This window comes from Vulpes vulpes, chromosome 5, assembly GCF_048418805.1.
Source record: "Vulpes vulpes isolate BD-2025 chromosome 5, VulVul3, whole genome shotgun sequence".
NCBI classification, from domain to species: domain Eukaryota; kingdom Metazoa; phylum Chordata; class Mammalia; order Carnivora; family Canidae; genus Vulpes; species Vulpes vulpes.
In genome coordinates this window covers 11,793,239-11,814,825 of record NC_132784.1, presented here as the reverse complement: position 1 = coordinate 11,814,825, position 21,587 = coordinate 11,793,239, and the positions used below count along the sequence as shown (strand labels likewise).

Below are 21,587 nucleotides of genomic sequence, written 5' to 3'. Positions count from 1 at the left end.
TGTACCTTTGACCCCTTCTACTTTTGTGTTCTGGGATCTAAAGTCATGTGGTAATGACTCATCTTTACCAGTATTTACCCAGGATGCAGGTACCCACTGTGGGAAAAAACATATTGCCTTTGACCTCATGGGGTTTTCAGTTGTTGGGAAGACATATTAGACACATGATCACCCAAATCATGCTTTAACTACAATAATATCTAGATTTAATCACTCTTAGTAACTAAAGAGCCATTTTCAATACCTGCTTGCTTCTCACCTGCCACATCTGAGTAGGGACCAGGTACTGAAATTTCTTTCTTGAAAATGGCTCTTGTATGATTTGTCCGCTTTCACCTCTCACTATTGCTGGCCTGGCCCTGGCCTTCGTGACCTTTTGACTGCTAGGTTCATGTGGAATTTGAGTGTATGGGGTTTGGAGGGAGGCTCCCTGCCTTCCCACTTATTGGTTTGGTGTGACCTTGGGTTTCTTTGACCTCTGGGTCTCCATTTCTTCTTCTTTAAAGTGGGATGATAACAAATAGACTGTATTTGTTGGCTAGGGAACAAAATACCATGAAGCAGATGGCTTAAACAACAGAAGTGTATCATCTCTCAGTTCTAGAGGCCAGAAGTCTGAGATCATGGTTCCAGTGGGGTTGGTTCCATCCGAGGACCATGAGAAAGAATCTGGTTCTGGGAGTTTAGACTTCAACATAATGACTTTTTGATGGATACAGTTCAATCCTTAACATTTGTTGTATACCACTGGGTTCAAATGTGTTATATACATAAAGCACTTAGAATAGGGCCTGACACAAAGAAGGCCTCAGGATTAGGAACTATTATTTTTAATTATGACGTCTTTCTAGCTGGTCCTCCAGCTCCAGTCCGTGCTCTCCAGTGTAGCTGAAATGGTAGATCAGTCAACATGGATTGATCCCATTATGTCCCTGCTCAGGCCCTAGTCCTTACCATGCCATTCAAGCTTCTAAATCATGTGGCACAAAGTAACCCAACTCTTCTCCATCTTCCCACATTACGTTATTTATAGTTTTATCATCTAATTTATAATCTGCTCTGCATGGTGATTGGCGGAGGATGCTAGCGGCCTCCTAGGTGAGCTCTGTAGGGCCAGGACCATGATTACTTAATCTGCTCTCCACAATAGATCTAATCACATTCATTTTTGTAGCTCTTGTGTCCACAACAGTGCCAGGCTTCCCCCAGATTTTGTGCGGTGTTGACCAGTGCTCCGTGTTGGTGTGTTTGTGTTTCTGTGTGTGTGTTTGTGAGAATGAGAAAAAGAGAGAGAGAGAGAGCAAGCATGTCTTTCTGCCTAGACATTCTCCTGGGAAGGGCAGCAACATGTGGTAGAGAAAGTCCAGCTTTGTCTGCTGCCTTAGCTCGGGTTGCTGTAATAAATTACTACACACTGACAGCTTCAGCAAAAGATACTTATTTCTCACAGCTCTGGAGGCTGGAAAGTCCTAGACCAAGGTGCTGGACAGTTGGGTTCCTGGTGAGAATCCTCTTGCAGATATGGCTGCCTTCTTGCCATGTACTCATATACATCCCTCTTGTGTCTCTTCTTCTAGAGGCACTAATCTCATTCATGAGGATTCCACTCTTGTGACCTAATTACCTCCCAAAGACCCCACCTCCAAACAGCATCACCTTGGGGATTAGGGTTTTAACACATGAACTGTGGGGTGGGAGAAACATAGACATTCAATGCATGTCTGAATGCATTGGAAGATATGGAAAAGAGCTCTTCCATGTCCAGCTCTTGGCACCTGGCCTACTACTGCTCATTCAAAGATGTATTTCCTTTATCGGTGAGTCAGAAATGGTCCTTTTGCATCAGTTCTGTCCAACTATAAAGGGGCAGACAGTGTGCTCTGAGACCTGAAGGTCTATATCCATGAGATCGATGGGCTGGGCAGACATGAGAATATAAATGATTGAAATACGGAGATGCACATGCTACTTTCACGCAGGAGACATGCGTGAGTGCAGACTGCGTGGGGATAGAGGGACTGAATTGAAGGCAGTGATTAGTTGTGGTACAGGATCCTGAGAAGACTGTCTGGAGGAGGTGCCCACTGTGACTGAAAGAGAATGAATAGTCAGGAGTGGTCTGAGAAGGGAGAAAGTTAAGTATTGGAGCTAGAGCTAGGAGTCTTAGTAGGGAGCCATGTTTGGGGATGGGGAGAAGAGTTCAAAAGTCCACACCAAGGAGAATTGATGGTGAAGCTGCCTACATTCACTGTGTCGCCCAAGTGAATTTCCTTTGCCTTCCAGAGCTCATCTGCCTTCCCCATGAATCCTGCCTATGCAAGCCTCTTTAGCCCATGCAGAGCCTTGGTGCAAGTTACAAAAACCATCTCCTTCTGGGCTGACCCAGCCCTGCAGGCACACAGTTTGGCCAGCAGATGGCGCCTCTGTGCGAATTGGAAAAGCCATGGCTGATAGCTTGGTCCGCCCCAAACTGACTGTATTTTAGATTTCTTCATTGCTTTCAGCCGGGCATCTTTGTGCAGAGCAACATGGTCTACACTTATAACATGGACCCTTTGGACACATCAGATACTTTCTATAACTTTGATGGGTGCCATTCCTTCCACCTGGAGTTCCTGTCTCCTTCTTTGTAAATTCCAACTGACCTCTCCAAACTCAGACCAAGTATCCTGCCCTTGTGACACTTTCTGAGTTTCTGAGGCACAAGGGGTGATCAGCTCTTTGTGTTTCTGCATGCAGCACTGGGCTGGCACTGCTAACCCACCAGCATATCCCAGATGGGTCCTGGCCACCCAGACGCAGGAACATCTGTTGAGTAAGTGGGTGAATTGGGCCGTATTCTTCAATGCATCTTCCCATGTCTTCTCTCTTTATATTCTCTGCCACCAGAGAGATGAGTTGGTCACAAGTACCATTAACTTCGTTGGGTACAAAACAGACCAATGGTCAAAGAGGGTCAGTGGCCAGCTGCAGGTCCCAATCTATCTCTGCAGTGTTAATTTCTGCAGGAACCCTACCTAACCTGACTCATCATGTGCTCCATCAAATCCAATTACTTCCTGCCTCTTGAAGACACTATATTGTCCTATCTGCCTTTACCTATGCCGTACCCTCTTCCTCAATATTCTTCCCATGGCTCACTTGGTTAGAAACCAGCCCAAGTGTAAGGCCAGCTCAAATACCATCTTCTCCATGGGGATATCTACAATTTCTGGACCCTGAGTATTCAAGGCACTTGTTCAGTATTTGTACTGAGTTTTGCCCGGTGGGCTCATCTTACCTTTTCTAAAAGCTAAAAGTGCTCAGTCCCATTTGTTATTCTGTCTTTTGGACTGCCAGGGTGATGCCATCTACATAACAGGATGTAGAAAGGGTTAAAGTAGCTTATTTTGAAGTAGTTAAATCAGTGGCTCTCAAACTTTTCATCTAAGACCCATAGTAACAAATACATTTGGTCTCATGATCTTGTGTGTGTGTGTGTGTGTGTGTATGTGTGTATGTATATTCTTTTCTGAAACTAAACTTTTCCAAAATAGCATCTCTACTGGCAATGTACAACACACTTTAATATTTTCTTTTCAAAATTAAAAAAAAAGATTTTATTTATTTATTTGAGAGAGAGAAAGAATATAAGAGCAGGGGGAAGGGCAGAGGGAGAGGGACAAGCAGACTCCCCACTGAGCAGGGAGCCCGACAGAGAGCTCCATCCTAGGATCCTGAGACCATGACCTGAGTTGAAGGCAGATGCTAACCGACTAGCCACCCAGGCACTCCCTACTATTTTCTATTCATTTCCACTGTGCTTTTAAAACTGCTGGTTGTGAACTATTAAATTGATTTTACAACCTACCAATGGGTCATGGCCCTCAGTTTGAAACACTAATTGAAACCTAGAGGCAGGATTATGAGAAAGCACTGGCCAGTGGGCTAACTTGAATTCTGTCCTTGGATAGGAGGTAGGTGGAGGCTGGATTCAGTGAGGAGGTCTCTGGACTGGGGTCAGATTTGTTGCTCTTCCATGGCTATGGGCAAATGTCCTGACCTCCCATTCTGTTGCTTGTTTGGCACCAGGGACCCTCCACCTGCTTCCTAGAATACCCCTTTGATGACCAACAATAGCAAGGCCTTTCTCTCTCTACCTCATCACATCTCTGTCACTTCTCCTACTATCTCAGTACTATTGTCTGTATTTGTCACCCAAGACTGAGGAGGGAAGGGATGTGTTTTGTCCATTCTTACACCCTCAGTGCTTGCAGAGACCCTGGCCTACAGGGACTTAATGTTGGCTGAATAAATGGGTGAGTCAATAAATAAATGTGTGACTATAGGATCAGGATCCCATTGAGTGGGGAGTCCCAGGGGTGGCCAGCACAGATACCCTCAAATAGTGGTGACGTCAGGGCTAGTTTCCTCTGGAAGCTCCAGGGTTAGAGTTTTTCCTTTCGTCTTCCAGCCTCTGGTGGCTGCTGGTATGTTCCTTGGCATGTGGCCACGTCCCTTCCATCTCTGGCTCTGTGGCCACATGGCCTTTAGTCTTCTGTGCAGTATTTCCCTTTAGTTTCCCCTTTATGAGGACCCTTGTGATTATAGTTAGGGCCCACTCATTCAGAATAATCTCCACATCTCGGCATCCACAATCATATCTTCATAGACTTTTTTTTTTGCCATGTAAGGTGACATTCCCAGGTTCTGGGATTAGAACCAGGATTTCTCTGAGGATCATTCTTCAGTCTACCATATCATGAATTAAGCAGAGTCAGATGGAGGTTGGAGCTAAGAGGAACCTCATTTTCCACTGACCCAGTCTTCTTACTATAGACACAGGTAAGAAAAGACTGTAGAGAGGAAGCAACTTGCCCATGGTCATTTGCTGGTTATGAGCAAGGCTGGAATAGCATTTTGGGTTTTTGCCACTTCCACGACGGCTGCTGCTCTGGAGTATCCTATGACTCTAATATATTTTTTTTGCAGTGTATCTAAAATGCCAGACAAAGATTCAGCACTTGTATATTTTCCACCCTAAAAGTCAGACATGTTGTCAGTTACTTAGGGACTTTTGGAGTTGAACTAATACGGGAAAAGCTGGTGTTACTTTCCACAGAGGTGGTGCATCCTTAAAGTCTTGAGGATTTTTAAAGCCCGCGTGAGCTGCCAGGGGCACCTTAAAATAAATGTAGGTACTCCTTTCTTAATCCCATTAATCATTCATGTCTTACTTTCCATTCAAACTACTCATATCCCAAGTACCCCATACATTTATTTTTTTCTTGGTTGTAATCATGCAGTTCAATAAACCCAAAGAAGGTTATAGGCCTTCTGTTCAGAGGGTCCAATCCCTTTAGTTCTGCATAGGGAGGGATTAGGAGATTTAACCTTTTCCTTCTAAATTGAAACTCATATCAGAAAGGAAATAGAAGAACTAACTAAGGAAAAAGCATCAGGGAAGCTGTGATGGATCACTTGGTCCCATGGGCTACCCTACCCTGTGTTCTTGAATATCTGTGAGGCGGCAGGTCCTTCCTAATGGTGTTTCTGAACACACTGAGATATTCTAATCTACTCGTAAGAAACCAACATGGCTTGGCCAATTTCTTTAGAGAGAGAGAGAAAGAAAGAGAGGGAGAGAGAGGTCTCTTTATACATACCATACAGATATATCTATATAAATACACACGTGCATATATAGACATGCAGATGTGTGTATGCGTGTGTATTCCTGTATGACCCTGTAGAATGACGCATTTTAAAACTTTACCCTAAGCACCTCTAAATAGAGTAGAATTTAATGATTATGTTTCCGTCACTTTCCAAAGAATGTGATGTCAGCAGGACGTCCATTATAATATTCTTTCTGATGTGGGGAAGTATCTTTGTTTTCCTTTGTGATTCTTATTCTTAGGCCCATCACTTGACAAGGCAGATGAAGGCTGGATATATCTCCTGGCAAATGTCTGGAGGGGAAAGGTAACATCTTTACCAAGAGCTATGGATTTTATTTTATTTTATTATTATTTTTTTTTAGAGATATGGATTTTAAACAGGTGTCTGGTCATCCCACTGATGAGGAGGATCTAAAATGTTTGGACTACAATTTCCACAGACAGCAGAACCAATCATGCCTTTAAGGGTGTGATTATTTCTTTGTGCCATCTCACGCAGCCATGATCAGTTTGAGTATTTATGGTGATTGTGCACTTACCTGTTTTTTCCTGCTAATTTAAAAGCTCTGTGTCTGACCCACATCTGTTTCTCGAATCCAAAGACCTGGCATCTGTATTTATTGAATGCATGCTTTGGTTGAAAATTTTCTGTTCTGAGATTCCTATGTTTTATCTTTTATAGTAGCCAAACTTGAGGGCTTTCTGTAGCAGAAAATGCAAAATTAATATCCATAAGAGCGAGTAGCATCACAAATGGAGTTCCTTGAGAAGATGGTGAAAGACAGCAGGGAGCACAAAGTGTGCTCAACTATGCTAACAGGCCACACTCTGCTTCGGCCAATGTGGATGTTTGTGACTATGGATTCAGTATTTTTAGATCATTACTTTTTTTCAAAATAAGTTGGAACATACCAGTTTTAATGTGAGACTATCTGTCTGCATTGGGTCTGCAGGCCACCAGCTTGAGAACTTTTCTGTCTAGATTTACTCTCTAATGAAGTGATCAATTCTGTGCATGGAATAGTCTAGTGAAACTGAACTCTCTCTCTCTCCTTCTTCCCTTCAAAAATGCTTCATTTTGTTCTAGAATGTTAATTATCAAATAATTTCCTTCTGTTGTGTTAACATTCATAAGTAGTTCTGGAATGACTCTGTTTCTTGTGAAATGATCATTTGGGACACTAAATTGAAATAAAATTGGAACTAACTTGTATTGCTTTGCTGTTACCTCAGTCAAATTTAGCAAATACTAATTAAATTTAATAAATATTAATATCTTTCTAACTAGATAATGGATCCTACACAGGACCCAAAGATGAGTTAAAGCATCATTCTCATCTACGAGGACTAATATTGCCTCAGACTCAGGGTAAAAGGTCCTGCCCTGATCCTGAGCCTAGACTAGTGCTGCTTAGACTTCAAGTGCACACAGAAGTCCCAGGGAATCTTGTTAAAGTGCTCATTCTGATTCACGAGGTCTGAGGTGAGGACCGAGATTCTGCATTTCTAATAAGCTCCAGAATGAGACTAATGTTACTGGGTCAGGCTACATTTTGAGTAACAAAACTTAGAGACCCTGATCTGGCCTTCTGCCTGTCCTCTCTACCTCCCAATAAGGTAAAGAATCTTGGAGAGTCAAAGGGTAGTGCTTATGGGGAGACCATACCCTCTACCTTCTTGAACATATTCTGACTGCTGGGACCCTGAGAGTCCCTCTTGATTGGCTCCAAGCCTTCATTCATGACCTACATGATTTTCTTTTCTAGATCATCCTCCCAAGGGAAGACTGTATCACTCAGATGCATACCCTTAGGCCTGAGCTAGCTGAGGTGTTTATGGAAGGGGCTGAAGGAATTCGATGTGAGGGCTGAGGTGTCCACGTCATGCACACAAGGTCTAGCAATCTGTTCACCATGCCCTCCAGGTGATTCTTCCACACACTCAGGTTGAGAACCACTGCTCTAGGTGAAGCAGGGCCAGAAGTAAAAACAAGCTGCTTGGAAATCCTGCAACATAATATGAGATCAGTAATCCAAAGACTGTAACATTCGTCTTCCTCTGGCAACATTATGAGGAAGCTTCCTCTGTCTTTTCCTCTTAACTATACCACTAGTTTTGGACTGTGGACAAAATAATTCCCTTCTCTGAACTTCCAAGTTTTTACCTACAAAATAAGAGCTGGACTATATATTATTAAAGGGTTTCCAGGTCTAATTTTAGGATTTAGATCTTCCAGATCTAAAAGGTGGTGCATCTGAAAATATTTTCCTTAAAATCCATGAAATTCTTTCAGTCTTTATCCACATTAAAATCTTACTGATTAATTTTATAAAGCTTTCTATTTTAAAATGTATCTACTCCTGAGTGAGATGAAGGGCAAAGAGCTTCATGAGATAATTAATCTATAGCAGCACATCTTAAACTTTAATATGCATACAAATGATCCAGGGATCTTGTTGAAATTGCAGAGTTTATTTCAGTAAGTCAGGGGTGGAACTTGAGACTCTATGTTTACAGCAAGCCCCCAGGTGATGCACATGCTACTGATGTACACTACAGTAGCATGTTACTGTAGTGTCCAGAAGTTTACTTAGATTGCTTCCTTCGAAGACCTGGGATTGGTCTGAAAGAGCAATGGTGTTTTATAGAGGCAGGGAATAGAGGGAGAGTAATTTACAGCAGTACACAAAAAGCATGCCATTTGGTAGGTAATGTAATCAGTGAACTGTAACTAGTTATAAACTAGAGAGAATGTGCCCCATTAAAGGGGGTGGGTACTACTCAGCTCTAGCCTCTTGGTGCCATGGAACAGTGTGGTGATATTGCCAGATTTTCCAACTTTTTAAGAGGATCATCAACTGAGTTCTATGAAGTCTTTTTTTTTTTTTAAGATTTTATTTATTTATTCATGAGAGACACACTGAGAGTGAGAGAGGCAGAGACATAGGCAGAGGGAGAAGCAGGCCTCCTGCGGGGACCCTGATGTGGGACTTGATCCCAGGACTCCAGGATCATGCCCTGAGCCTGAAGGCAGATGCGTTACCGCTGCTCAACCACCCAGTCGCCCTCTATGATGTCTTCTGATTTTCAAGTGCTGTCAATTAATTTACATGAAATTAGCCAGCTAAAACCCAACTATGTAACACCGTGTAAGCCAAACAAAACAAGTATGAAGACCAAATGATCTGTAAGAAGACAAATTTGGGAAGGGAAAGAAGTCTTTCCTGGGTTCTGAGGTGGAGTAGGGAGGAGAGTAGAGAGAGGACACCAGACAGTCAAAAGCCAGCCTGGGCCTAATCAGTAAAGAAGAAGGGGAGAAAAAGGTAAATGGGGGAGAAAAAAAGAAATAAAGAAAAGGAAGTGGGAGAATGCAGAACAACTTGATTACATTCAGAGATGTACCTACTTATTCCACCTCTTTCTTGTAGAGTTGCTGCAGAATTTCTCTGAAATTCCAGAGTTCCTGGAAATTGGGGTAGGGAAACATTAAGATCAAAGGGGCTCATGGCTGAATCTGAAGCATGAATGGTGTGTTTTAACTCAAAATTAGGAGGGGCCCAAACCTCTCCCTTCCTTCTAGAAACTTTGCTATCCCATGGCCCTTGGGGGATGTTTACTGCATCCACCTGTTGAGCTCACTTTTTCACAGGAGGAAGCTCCATGGCCACAGGTTGTCCACGTCCCTGTGGGTAGGCTTTTGGATGGGAAGATTCCAGGGGACATTCCCAAAGGAGACTTGGACAAAATAAGTTGGAGAGACATCATCTGGTTCAAATTCTCATTTTGTCACATCTCACATCTCACTGAAGGCATAGAGTAAAACCAAATCTTTCAAAGTAAAGTTTCAGTGCCCTTTTCAACTTTGCTGTGGGGTTATTGAGAAGACTAAATGTGAACACATGTGAAAAGTGCTTTGTAAACCATAAAGCATTACAAATATGTTAGTGATTGTTGGGAGGAAGCAGAAAGCCAGTTAAGCCTGAGTTAGCAACCTCACTCTTACTAGTGTTGTAAACAGTCAAGTGATTGAACCTCTCTGAACTTCTCTCCCCACCTATAAAATGGGAACAGGTAAAGCCTAACTCATAGAAGTCAGATTAGTACCTGTAAAGTACCCAGGCTTTTGTCTGACACAAAATAGTTGCTGCACAAGTAATATAATTATTAAGGGATTTGAATATCTTAGGAATAATATTATTTTATGTATTCATACTAATATTATTATTGTATAATTATTATTCCTAAGATATTCAAATCCCTTAAAATTCTTAGTCATACTTTGAAATGTTTTATAAATCTATTTAGGTATTTTTATGTCAAAAGTCAGAAAATACTGGGTTGCTTGGGTGGCTCAGCGGTTGAGTGTCTGCCTTTGGCTCAGGGCATGATCCCAGGTCATGGGATCGAGGCCCGCATCAGGCTCCCTGCTGGGATCCTGCTTCTCCCTCTGCCTATGTCTCTGCCGCTCTCTGTGTGTCTCTCATGAATAAATAAATAAAATCTTTAAAAATAATCAGAAAATACTGATAAATAAAAATAAAATTAGTGATGATTTCCACATCTGCAGATTAATCACTGATACCACCTCTAGAGGCTCTTCTAGACTTTTGTGTAAATATTCTTGCAAAAATATAGTGTTTTACAGTTTTTAAATTGACTAAAAAACATATTGCAAGGAAATTTCCATCATGAATTACATATCTACGTCATTTAAAAGAAGTAGGAGTAGTCCTTCTACTTCTGGGAAGATGGAATAAAGGAATTCTTCCCTGTTCCATCCCTAAATACAACTAAAACCCCTGAACATTATGTATATACCATATATAAGAAGATTGGAAGGTAGAAAGAAAAAGACAAATCAGATCAAGAACTTTGGGACCCAAAGGACAACTCAGTGATGAGTTTCCTGCATGTTGTTTTGCCTCATATATCCCAGAATTGGAACTGGAGAAGCTAGCAACCTGAAAACACCAATGGGGACAGACAAAAAAAACAAAAAACAGTCAAAGACTGCTCTCTCTAGCCAAAGGACTAGAGAAGAGGCAGCCTCGGAAGATAGAAAACCTTCATACAATAAACATTCTATTCCAACTGAACACTACAGAAAAAAATTTTGTTCCTACACCACTCATGCATGGAAAGACTAGGTGGGGAGCCTAGATTCACAAGGCCGTAATGAGGCACCCCAACACAAAAAATACTGGAGTGGTTTCAGAGAAGGCCAAAGAGGAAGCCAGGACTTTCATCTCTACCAGCTGGTAAAAAGTTCTTCCCAAACCCAACAACACAGTGTTGGTGGAGACCACATGGGAAGCCTGGACTTCCACAACCACTTGACAATAATGAGACACTTCTCCTCCTCCTCACTAGTATGGTATCAGAGGAGGCTTAGAAAATCAGAACTTTGCCCAGCACCCGGCAGTGATAAGGCTTCCTCCACCATAATAATAGTGGAGACTATGTGGAGAGCCAGAACTCTTACCCTGTCCAGCGGTAAGGAAGAGTACTCTGTTCCTGTTGGTATTAAATAGAGGCCTGGTGGGGAACCTGAACTTCTACCATCACTGGGAATTATGAGGTAGTGTCCATTCTCTTCCTCTTGGAGTGATGTCAAAGAAAGCTAACTAAAATAGAAGATCTAAATAAGACCTAGAGATTTATGCAAAAATGTTGTTTTCAACAGAAAATCACTTGTCATACCATGAACAAGGAAGATCTCAAAATGAATGGAAATAACATCAATAGATACAAACACCAAAATGGCAGAGATATTAAGACTATATGACAGGGGATCCCTGGGTGGCTCAGTGGTTTAGTGCCTGCCTTTGGACCAGGGTGCGATCCTGGAGTCCCAGGATCGAGTCCTGTGTTGGGCTCCAGGCATGGAGCCTGCTTCTCCCTCTGCCTGTGTCTCTGCCTCTCTCTCTCTATCATGAATAAATAAATAAAATCTTAAAAAAAAAGATTATATGACAAAGATTTCAAAGTCATCATGATAAAAATGCCTCAATGAGGGCAGCCCAGGTGGCTCAGTGATTTAGTGCTGCCTTCAGCCCAGGGCACGATCCTGGAGACCTGGGATTGAGTCCCACATTGGCTCCCTGCATGGAGCCTGCTTCTCCCTCTGCATGTGTCTCTGCCTCTCTCTCTCTCTCTCTGTCTCTCATGAATAAATAAATAAAATCTTTAAAAAATAATATCTCCCTTTAAAAAAATGCCTCAATGAGCAGTTCTGACAATGTTGGAAACCACTGAAATAGAAAAACCTCACAAAAGAAATAGAAAGTGTCAACAAATAAATAGAAGATATGAATATTAAGTTGTGGAGCAAAGGGGGTACTTAGGCAACCAAAGCATTCCTGCAGGGAGGCTTCAGGCCAGGAACCTGGGTGCTGGTTCAGCCTTCAGGCCTGTGTGTGAAGGTGCAACAGCAGCTCCTTTGAGCTCTTCCCTAGAAGGTGGGGGTGAGGGGGAGGCTGCCTCCCTGAGTCTGCTCTTCCTACCTGCTGACATCTGGGGCTTTGACCCTTTCTTTTTTAATCTACTTTTGCTAAGATGCATTTAATAAAAGATATGCATTTAATAAAAGATACACAAAACCCAAAATGCAAACCTATTTCCCTTGCCTCTTGGGCTTCTGGGATGTCATCACCTCCAGTTTATTGGGTTTGTTTCCAGGTGTTAATAAAGCATTGAAACAGTAAAAAAAAAAAAAAAAAGATATGAATAAAAACCAAAAGAGCATGTTGGAACTAAAAAATACAGTAACCAAAATAGGAAGCTCAGTGGATGGGTTCAATAGCAGAAGGGAGAGGACAGAGGAAAGTATCCATAAGCTGAAAGAAAGAATGGGGATTACCAAATCTGAATAGCGGAAAAAGAGACTTAAAAAATAATCTCAGAGACCCCAAGAATGTAACAAAAGATCTAACATTTGTGTCATTGAACTCCTAGAAGGAGAGGAGGAAAAGTACTTGAAGAAACAATGGCTGAAACTCTCCAAATTGGCAAGAAACCCAAACCAACAGATCCAAGAAGCTTAGTGAATCCCAAACAGAATAAATCCAAGAAATCTATGGCAAGACAAATTATAATTAAGCTTCTAAAACTAAAAGAAAAAGTATTGAAAGCAGCCAGGAAAAAATGGCATCTTGCCTATAAGGGGAAAATAATTACAGTGGCAGCTGATTTCTTATCAGAAGCCATACAAGTCGGAAAGAAGTGGCACAATATTTTTCAGGTGTGAAAGAAGGGAACTGTGAACCCAGCGAAAATATCTTTCAAGAATAAAGGAAAATCAAGACATTCTGAGATGAAGAAAGGCTAAGTGAACTTGTTGCCAGCTAACCTACCTTAAGAGAATGGCTAAAGGAAATGGTCCACAGAGGAAGGGAAAGGTAAAGAAGGGAATACTGGAGTCTCAGTAAGGAAAGAATACAGTAAACAAAAATACATGCAAATTTCATAGACTTTTCTTCTCTTGAGCTTTCTAAATTGTGTTTGATGGTTGAAACAAAAATTATAACACTATTTGATGTGATTCTAAATATATGTAGGAGAAATATTTAAGGTAAGGCAATTATAAATGAGGGAGGGTAAAGAGATTAAATGGAGATGAGATTTCTGTATTTCACTGAAATTGGTAAAATGTCATCACCAGTAGACTGTGGTAAGTTATATATATGATGTGATACCTACAGCAACCAGACAAAACCTATACAAAGAGTACATTTAAAGGCCTATACTAGGGCAGCCCGGGTAGCTCAGCAGTTTAGCGCTGCCTTCAGCCCAGGGCCTGATCCTGGAGACCCAGGATCAAGTCCCACGTCAGGCTCCCTGCATGGAGCCTGCTTCTCCCTCTGCCTGTATCTCTGCCTCTCTCTCTCTCTATGTGTCTCTCATGAACAAATAAAATCTTTAAAAAAAAAAGGTCTATATTATAGGTAAATAGAAATGGAAATCTAGAAAATGTTCATGTAACCCACAAAAAGGCAGAAAAAAGAAATAGAAATGAAAGAACAAGCAGAAAACAAAAAATTAAAATGCTAGATTTCAGCACGAGAATATCAGTATATAAACTTAATGTAAATAGTCTGAAAACACCAATTAAAAGCAACAACTGACAGATTGAAAAGTATGACCCACATATCTGCTGTCTAAAAAAACCCCAAACCCCACTTCAAATATAATGACATAGGCAGGTTGAAAGTAAAAAGTTTGAAAAAAATATATAATACAAACATTAATCAAAGCAGAAGGGTTATATAAATATTAGACAAAGTAGGTAAAATATACTTCAGAATGAAGAAAATTGCCAGTCATAGAGAGACATTAGATAATGATGAAAAAGTGAATTTAGCAAGAAGATATAACAATTCTAAATGGATATGCAACAAACAACAGAGCTGAAAAATGTGTGAAGCCCAAACTGATGGAAATGAAAGGAGAAATAGACAAATCCACAATTATAGGTAGAGATTTCAACACCCTTATCTCAAGAATTGATAAAACAACTAGACACAGAATTGGCCAGGATATAGAAGACTCAAACACATCATCAATGAATAGAATCAAATCAGCATTTATAAAGCATTCCATTCAACAATAGCAGAATATACATTCTTTCAACTGCCCATAGAACAAATGCCAAAGTAGATCATACTTTAGGCCATAAAACAAACCTCCACAAACTTAAAACAGTTGAAATCTTACAAAGTGTGTTCTTTGATCACAATGGAATTAAAGCAGACATTAATAACATAAAAATAGCAGGAAAATATCCAGGCACTTGGAAACTAAACAACACAATTTCAAATAATCTGTAAATACAAATAATAGAATTGAGATGAGAATGTAGCATATCAAAATTTGTAGAATGCAGGTAAGTCAGCAATGAAAGGTAAATTTATATGACTGAGTGCATTCACTAGAGAAGAAGAAAAGTCTCAATATATAAGCACTCACCTCGAGAACTTAAAGATGTGCAAAACTGAAAAAAAGAAGAAAACTAAATCCAAAGCAAACAGAAGGAAGGTGATAATAAGGGTAAGAACAGAAATCAGTGAAATAGAAAACAGGAAAATAGAGAAAATGAAACAAAGAGTTGATTCTTTGAAAAGATCAATAAAATTGGCAAACCTGTAACCAAAAAAAAGAGGGCACAAATTACCAATATTAAGAAGGAATCAGGAAATATCACTATCCTGCATCCTACAGACATCCAAAGGAAAATAAGAGAATACTATGAACAGCTCTACATACATAAATGTGATAACTTAGGTTAAATGGATAACTTTTTCAAAAAATACAAACTATCACAAGCATCCTTATGAGATAGATAATTTGAATAGCCTTGTAACTATTATGGAAATTGAATTCATAATTTAAAAACTTCAAAAAGAAATCTCCAGGCCCATTGTTTTGCTGCAGAATTTTACAAAATATTTATTTATTTATTTATTTATTTATTTATTTATTTATTTATTTTTTAAATTTTTATTTATTTATGATAGTCACAGAGAGAGAGAGAGAGAGGCAGAGACACAGGCGGAGGGAGAAGCAGGCTCCATGCACCGGGAGCCTGATATGGGATTCGATCCCGGGTCTCCAGGATCGCGCCCTGGGCCAAAGGCAGGCGCCAAACCGCTGCGCCACCCAGGGATCCCTACAAAATATTTAAAGAATAATTACTACCACCTTTTACATATTCTCTTCCAGAAAATAGAAAACACTTCTAATTTATTTTATGAAGTTAATATTACCTTAATATCAAAACCAGACAAACACATCATAAAAAAAGAAAACAACAGACCAATACACCTAATGAATAAAGGTGCAAAATCCTTGACAAAATATTGGCAAACAGAATTCAGCAATACATTTTAAAAAATTATACATCATGGTCAAGTTGTCTTTGAGGGATGCAAGATTGATTCAACATTCAAAATTCAATCAGTGTAATCCACCACATTAATAGGGTAAAGAAGACATGATCATATCAACTAGTGGAGAAAAGCATTTGACAAAATTCAACCAATTTATGGTAAAACTCTTAGGAAAGTAAAAAAAGAACATTCTTCAACTTAATAAAGAGCACTTATTTAAAAAAAAAACCTATAACTAATATCACAGTCATGAAGGACTTACTACTTACCCTCTAATATCATGAAAAAGATAAGGACATAACTTTTACCACTCTTATCAAGATAGTGCTGGAAGTTCTAGCTAGGTCAAAGAAGCAAGAAAAGGAAAAAAGGCATACAGATTAGAAAGGAAGAAATAACTGTCCTTATTTGCAGGTGACATGATTGTTTATAAAGAGAATCTCAAGAAATATAAAACAGAACCTAAAAAAAACCTTTTAGAATGAATAAGTAAGTTCATCAAGCCGCAGGACACAAAAATGAATACACAGAAATCAACTTCTGTATATTAACAATAAACATGTGGAAACTGAAATTAAAAATATACAATCACTCAAAAATAGGTGTAACTCTAACAGAACATGTACATGACTTACATACTGAAAACTACACAATCATAATGAAAGAAGTTAAAGAAAATCTGAAAAAAAATGGAGAGATATACTATGTTCATGGATTGGAAGACTCAACATAGTAAAGATGCCAGTTCTCCCCAAATTGATATACAGGTTTGATGTAATTCCTATAAAATCTCAGCAAATATTTTTTGTAGTTATAGTCCAGATAATTCTAAAATTTAAGTGGAAAGACATAAGAACTAGAATAGCTAAAGCCGTTTAAAAAAAGAAGTTGAGAGAAATGAGTCCAACCTAATTTCAAGACTTATTACAGAGTTTCAGAAATCAAAACTGCAGTATTGGCAGAGGAGTAGACACTGATCAATAGAACAGAATAAAGAACACAGAAATAGACCCAGATAAATATACTGAGTTGATATTTGAAAAAGGTGCAAAAGCAATTCAATGGAAGTAGAGTAGCCATTTCAACAAATAGTGGTGGGACAGTTGGCACAAAATATCTTTGACTTAAATCTCACACCTTATACAAAAATTTAAAGGTTTCTTAAACTTGACTCCAAAAGCATGATACAGAAGAGAAGAAAATAGATAAATTATACTTCATCAAAATTAAAAACTTTTTGAAAATACCCTATTAAGAGGATGAAAAGACAAGCTATAGACTGAGAGAAAATATTGGCAAACCGCATATCCAGCAAAGGACTAGTGTGTAGAATATATAAAGTACTCTTAAAACTCAACGGTAAAAAAAAAAAAAAACAAACAATCTAGTTAGACTCAGGACAAAGGACTCAACTAGATATCTCATCAAAGAAAATATACAGATAGCAAATAAGCGTATGAAAAGATGTTTAACATCCTCTATCATTAGAGAAATGCAAATTAAAATGAGATACCTCCACACACCTATTAGAATGACTAAAATCCAGAACACTGACAATACGCAGATTTATTTATAATTGCTAAAATTTGAAAGCAAACAGGATACCTTTCTGTAGGGGAATGAATAAATAAAGTGTATGCATCTAGACAATATAATATTATTCTAAATATAAAGAGCTACTAAATCATGAAAAGACACGAAAGAAACTTAAATTCATGTTAATAAGTAAATGAAGCCAATCTGAAAAGGCTGTACACTTTATGATTCCAACTACTTAACTTTCTGGAATAGGCAAAACTCTGGAAACAGTAATAAAGATGAGTGTTTTCCAGGGCTTAGTGGGGAGAAAGACAGAAATAGAGCAAAGAAGATTTTTAGGGCACTAAAACTATTCAGTACAATAATGTAATGGTCGACACATGTCATTATATATTTTTCAAAACCCATAGAATGTGCAATATGGAAATAAACTGTGGACTTTGAGTGATGATGTGTCAATGTAGGTTCACAGATTATAACATATATCGTTCTGGTGTGGGATGTGGATAGTGAGGGAAACTATACATGTAAGGAGGTAGGGGATATATGGGAACTCTGTAATTTTTCAGTTTTTCAATATATATATATATTCAGCATGTAAATTAGTCATTAGAAAATATAAATTGAAACTATAATGACATATCACTACATTTCTATCAGAATAGAAATAAAATAAAAATAAAATAGATTTTTTGGGGATTCCCAGGTGGCTCAGCAGTTTAGAACCTGCCTTTGGCTCAGAGCATGATCCTGTAGTCCTGGGATCGAGTCCCACATCAGGCTCCCTGCATGGAGCCTGCTTCTCCCTCTGCTTGCCCTTCTCTCTCTCTCTCTCTCTCTCTCTCTTTCTCTCATAAATAAAATCTTTAAAATATTTTTTATTTTCCTAAAATAAAAATTAATGACAATATCAAGTTCTGGCAATGATGCAGAGAAAAATGGATCTTTCGTGTATTTGCTGGTGAGAGTATAAAATGATACAGCCACTCTGGAAAACAGTTTGGGAGTTCTTAAATAAATAAACATGCAACTACCGTACAACCTAATAATGCACTCCTGGGCATTTGTCTCAGAGAAATGAAGACCTATATGTTCACACAAAATCCTGTAGAGGAATGATTATAACAGCTTTACTTGTAATAGCCCCAAAAGGGCTACAACCCAGCTGTTCTTCAGTGAGTGAATGGTTAAACTTTGATACTTCTGCACCATGGAATACTAGTCAGGAATCAAAAGGAGCAAACTATTGATTCATGCAACAATCTGGATGAGTCTCCAGAGAATTAAAATGGGTGAAAAAAGCCAACCCTCAAAGGCTATATACTGTATAATCACATTCACATAACATTCTTGAAATGACAAAATTATAGAAATGTAGAAAGAGATGAGTGGGTGCCAAAGACTTAAGGAGGGGAAGGCAGTGGGAGGGTAGTAGGTGTGGCTTTAAAAGGCAACATGAGATGCTTTTGTGGAAATGGTGGAAACATTCTGTATCTTGCCATATTCTGTAGTTTTGCAAGATGTTACCATTGAGGGAGACTGGGTAAAGGGTATAGGAACTCTCTCCGAATTAGTCTTTACAACTGCTCATGAATCCACAATTCTCTCAAAATAAAAAGTTTAATTAAAAACACAATTTGATAAGTTAAAAAAAAAAGGACTGCAGACTATGGCATCCTGTGAATGTATTGCAATTTATTCAGCCAATTTCTTAGTGCCTTACATGGAGGTTATTATAATTTTCTTATTTCAGAAAGCACTGGTATGAATGCCCTTGTAGCTAAAATTTGGCACATATCCTTACTCATTTTCTTACAATATATCCCTGGAAATGGAATTACTGGTCAAAGGCTGTATATTTTTTCACCCTTTCTGGACCTCTTTGCATCCAAAGTATAGAAAGATGCAGTATTGGAAGCATTGAAGTTATGTGAGCATTCAAGATGGGAACAGAAAGAAACATTTTAAAAGATGTCAGTCACTTTTGTATTTATCTTGAGCAGTTTAGGCATGAGGAATTGCCAATGTGGTATAAGAAGCACATTTTGATACAGATTTCAAAAGTTTTTCATTTGAAAAATGTGTATAATAATAGTCTCTACCTTCTGGGGTTGTTGTAGCGATTAAACACATGGAAAGCCCTTGGAAGAGTGCTTGGCACATAATAACGTCTTGATAAATGGTAGCTGCCGTTATGATTATGCCATGATTGGAATTCTGAGTGACACAGGGATTCATACCCACCGATAGGAGGAAGCCAATTGCCTCCCATCTTTAGAAAGTCTCTCTTGCTTTGAAGGAATTTTAAAATTAATGTCGTATGGTTATTAACTCACATGTGGTGAAAATGTTTTTATTAACTTGTTTAGATTTAATCCTTTAAAGTATGTTTCTTGGTACGAAAAATTTGCCAAGTTTTAGGTAGACGTATTTACAAGTAATTTCTTTACGGTTTCTGCTATTGAGGATATGTCTGTAAGAACCTTTGTCACAAGAAAATGGTACAAACACCTTATTTTATGTTTTATTTGATTTTTGTTGAATCTTAGGGGCAGAGAATTGCTTATTCATGACATGTTATCATTGGTACATGCATGGTCCTCTTACATGCATTTATTGCCTTGATTTTAAGAATGTGATAAGCACCCATGAACCCACCACCCAGTAACTTAAAGTCTTGAAGTAATTTGCATTCTTTTTTTTTGGTAAAGATTTTATTTATTTATTCATGAGACACACACACACACACACACACACACACACGCACACGCACAAAGGTAGAAACAAAAGCAGAGGGAGAAGCAGGCTCCACACAGGGAGCCCGACGTGGGACTCGATCCTGGGTCTCCAGGATCAGGCCCTGGGCTGAAGGCAGCACCAAACTGCTGAGCCACCAGAGCTGCCCAATTTACATATCTTTTATGTGTTCTGCACCACCCTGTCCTCCTCCCTCTTTTTACTCAAGAAACCATCCAGATTCTGTGTTTATCCTCTTATATTGCTCAGATTGATCAGTACACCTGTCTCATTTTACCTTAACCGAGGCATATAGTCAGTTGTATCCATATGCTACTGTGTTTTCCATACATGCCCCCATTTATGAACCTTTAGTTCACTATTACGCCTAGGACTGTTCCAAGCACACTTTCACATGTCTTTTCCTGGGCTTCAGGTGAAAAGGTTTCTGTTGCGTATGCACCTGGGAGTAGAATTGCTGAGTTATATAATATGTGCCAAGTTCTTTTCCAAGGTGGTTATACATCTTTTCCTTCCAGAAACATTGTTTAAGAGATCTTGTGGAACCATATCCTCTCTAACACTTGGTATTGCTAGACTTTTTTCCCCCCAGTTGACTGTTATTCTGTTATCTGTAAAAATAGTATCAGTATGGGCATTAGACATAAAATGCCATCTCATTATGTCTTGGCTTTGCATGTCCCTGGTTTGTTCTTATATTTATTAGCTATGTCTTTTCTCTACTGAGATGCCTATTTGTCTTTTGCTCATTTTATTTTTCCAATTTTAATTCTTGGCTGTAAATCTTTGGTGACATGAAATTTATTTTTGGTTAAGGCGTGTGTTGACTTAACCTTTTTCACAAATGATTTTCCCAACGATGATCTTATTTTGGAATATCCCTCAAGAAAGTTTATAGTGTTCTCCATATGCTTTTCTCACGATCTTAAGTTTGTAATAAAGAGCTTAAGTTATGCTGATGAGAAAATAATTTTGTTGGTCTTCCTTGATGGGGTTGTCTTAACATTATACAAATTACCCAACAGCCTTGTCTGGGTAGATGCCCTGAACACAGTTCTGCTGGAGAGCCCCTGCTAACTCAGGTGAAGACCATTTTACCTGCTGCACAACCAACCAGCCCATGGCAGCCAGCCTGTGGGTTTCAGCTTCACAGACCTGGCACACATCAGGGGCTAAGTAAATGCTTGTCAGTTAACATAAGATGAATAATTCAACAAATGATTCCACTAATTTCACCCAATTGCACATCTTTCTCTCTATGAGTTTGATTGTGCAGGCAAAACATTTGGGCTCTTTACTGGAACATGATCTTAATTTTCTACACAGTTTTGAAAGTACATCATCAAGTTAATTTTCTCCTTGAATAAGAGGCCTTCATATAAGAAGATAGATCTATCCCACACATTTATGCATATGCATAGCGTTGGACATTCTATTTGTAAAAATCTAGCTTGGCTTTGAGGGAAAAGATCAACCTTTGGACTCTGTGGTCTATATCACCAGGCAGGAAAGCCATAAAAAATGCTCTGTATTTGAAGGCCATGAAGGCCCTCGGCACCCTAGTGCTGACCAGCACTTTTGAGAGAAACAGCAAACCCAGGGAGCTGGTAATGTGTACTAATGAGCTCTGTATCCTGAAATCCATATTGCAGAAAGGATTGAAATCTACAGAAAGCCACATCTGTGTGCTCCTCGCCAGACCCCAGCAAGAAGCCTGAATACAGCGTGTCATTATGATTAATTGTGG

General features: G+C 39.2%; 1 long non-coding RNA gene across 2 annotated transcripts in view; it reads left to right on the top strand.

Annotated features, from left to right (window-relative positions):
- LOC140598973 (uncharacterized) overlaps positions 1–21,587 on the top strand; it is a 74,229-nt gene that overhangs the window by 9,420 nt on the left and 43,222 nt on the right. The window contains exons 3-4 of one of the 2 annotated variants that reach the window (XR_012001494.1): positions 4,674–4,824; positions 5,900–6,846. This is a non-coding gene — a long non-coding RNA (uncharacterized lncRNA). Of the gene's footprint in view, positions 1–4,673; positions 4,825–5,899; positions 6,847–21,587 lie in introns of those variants that run through there. The other variant, XR_012001495.1, reaches the window with a different exon arrangement.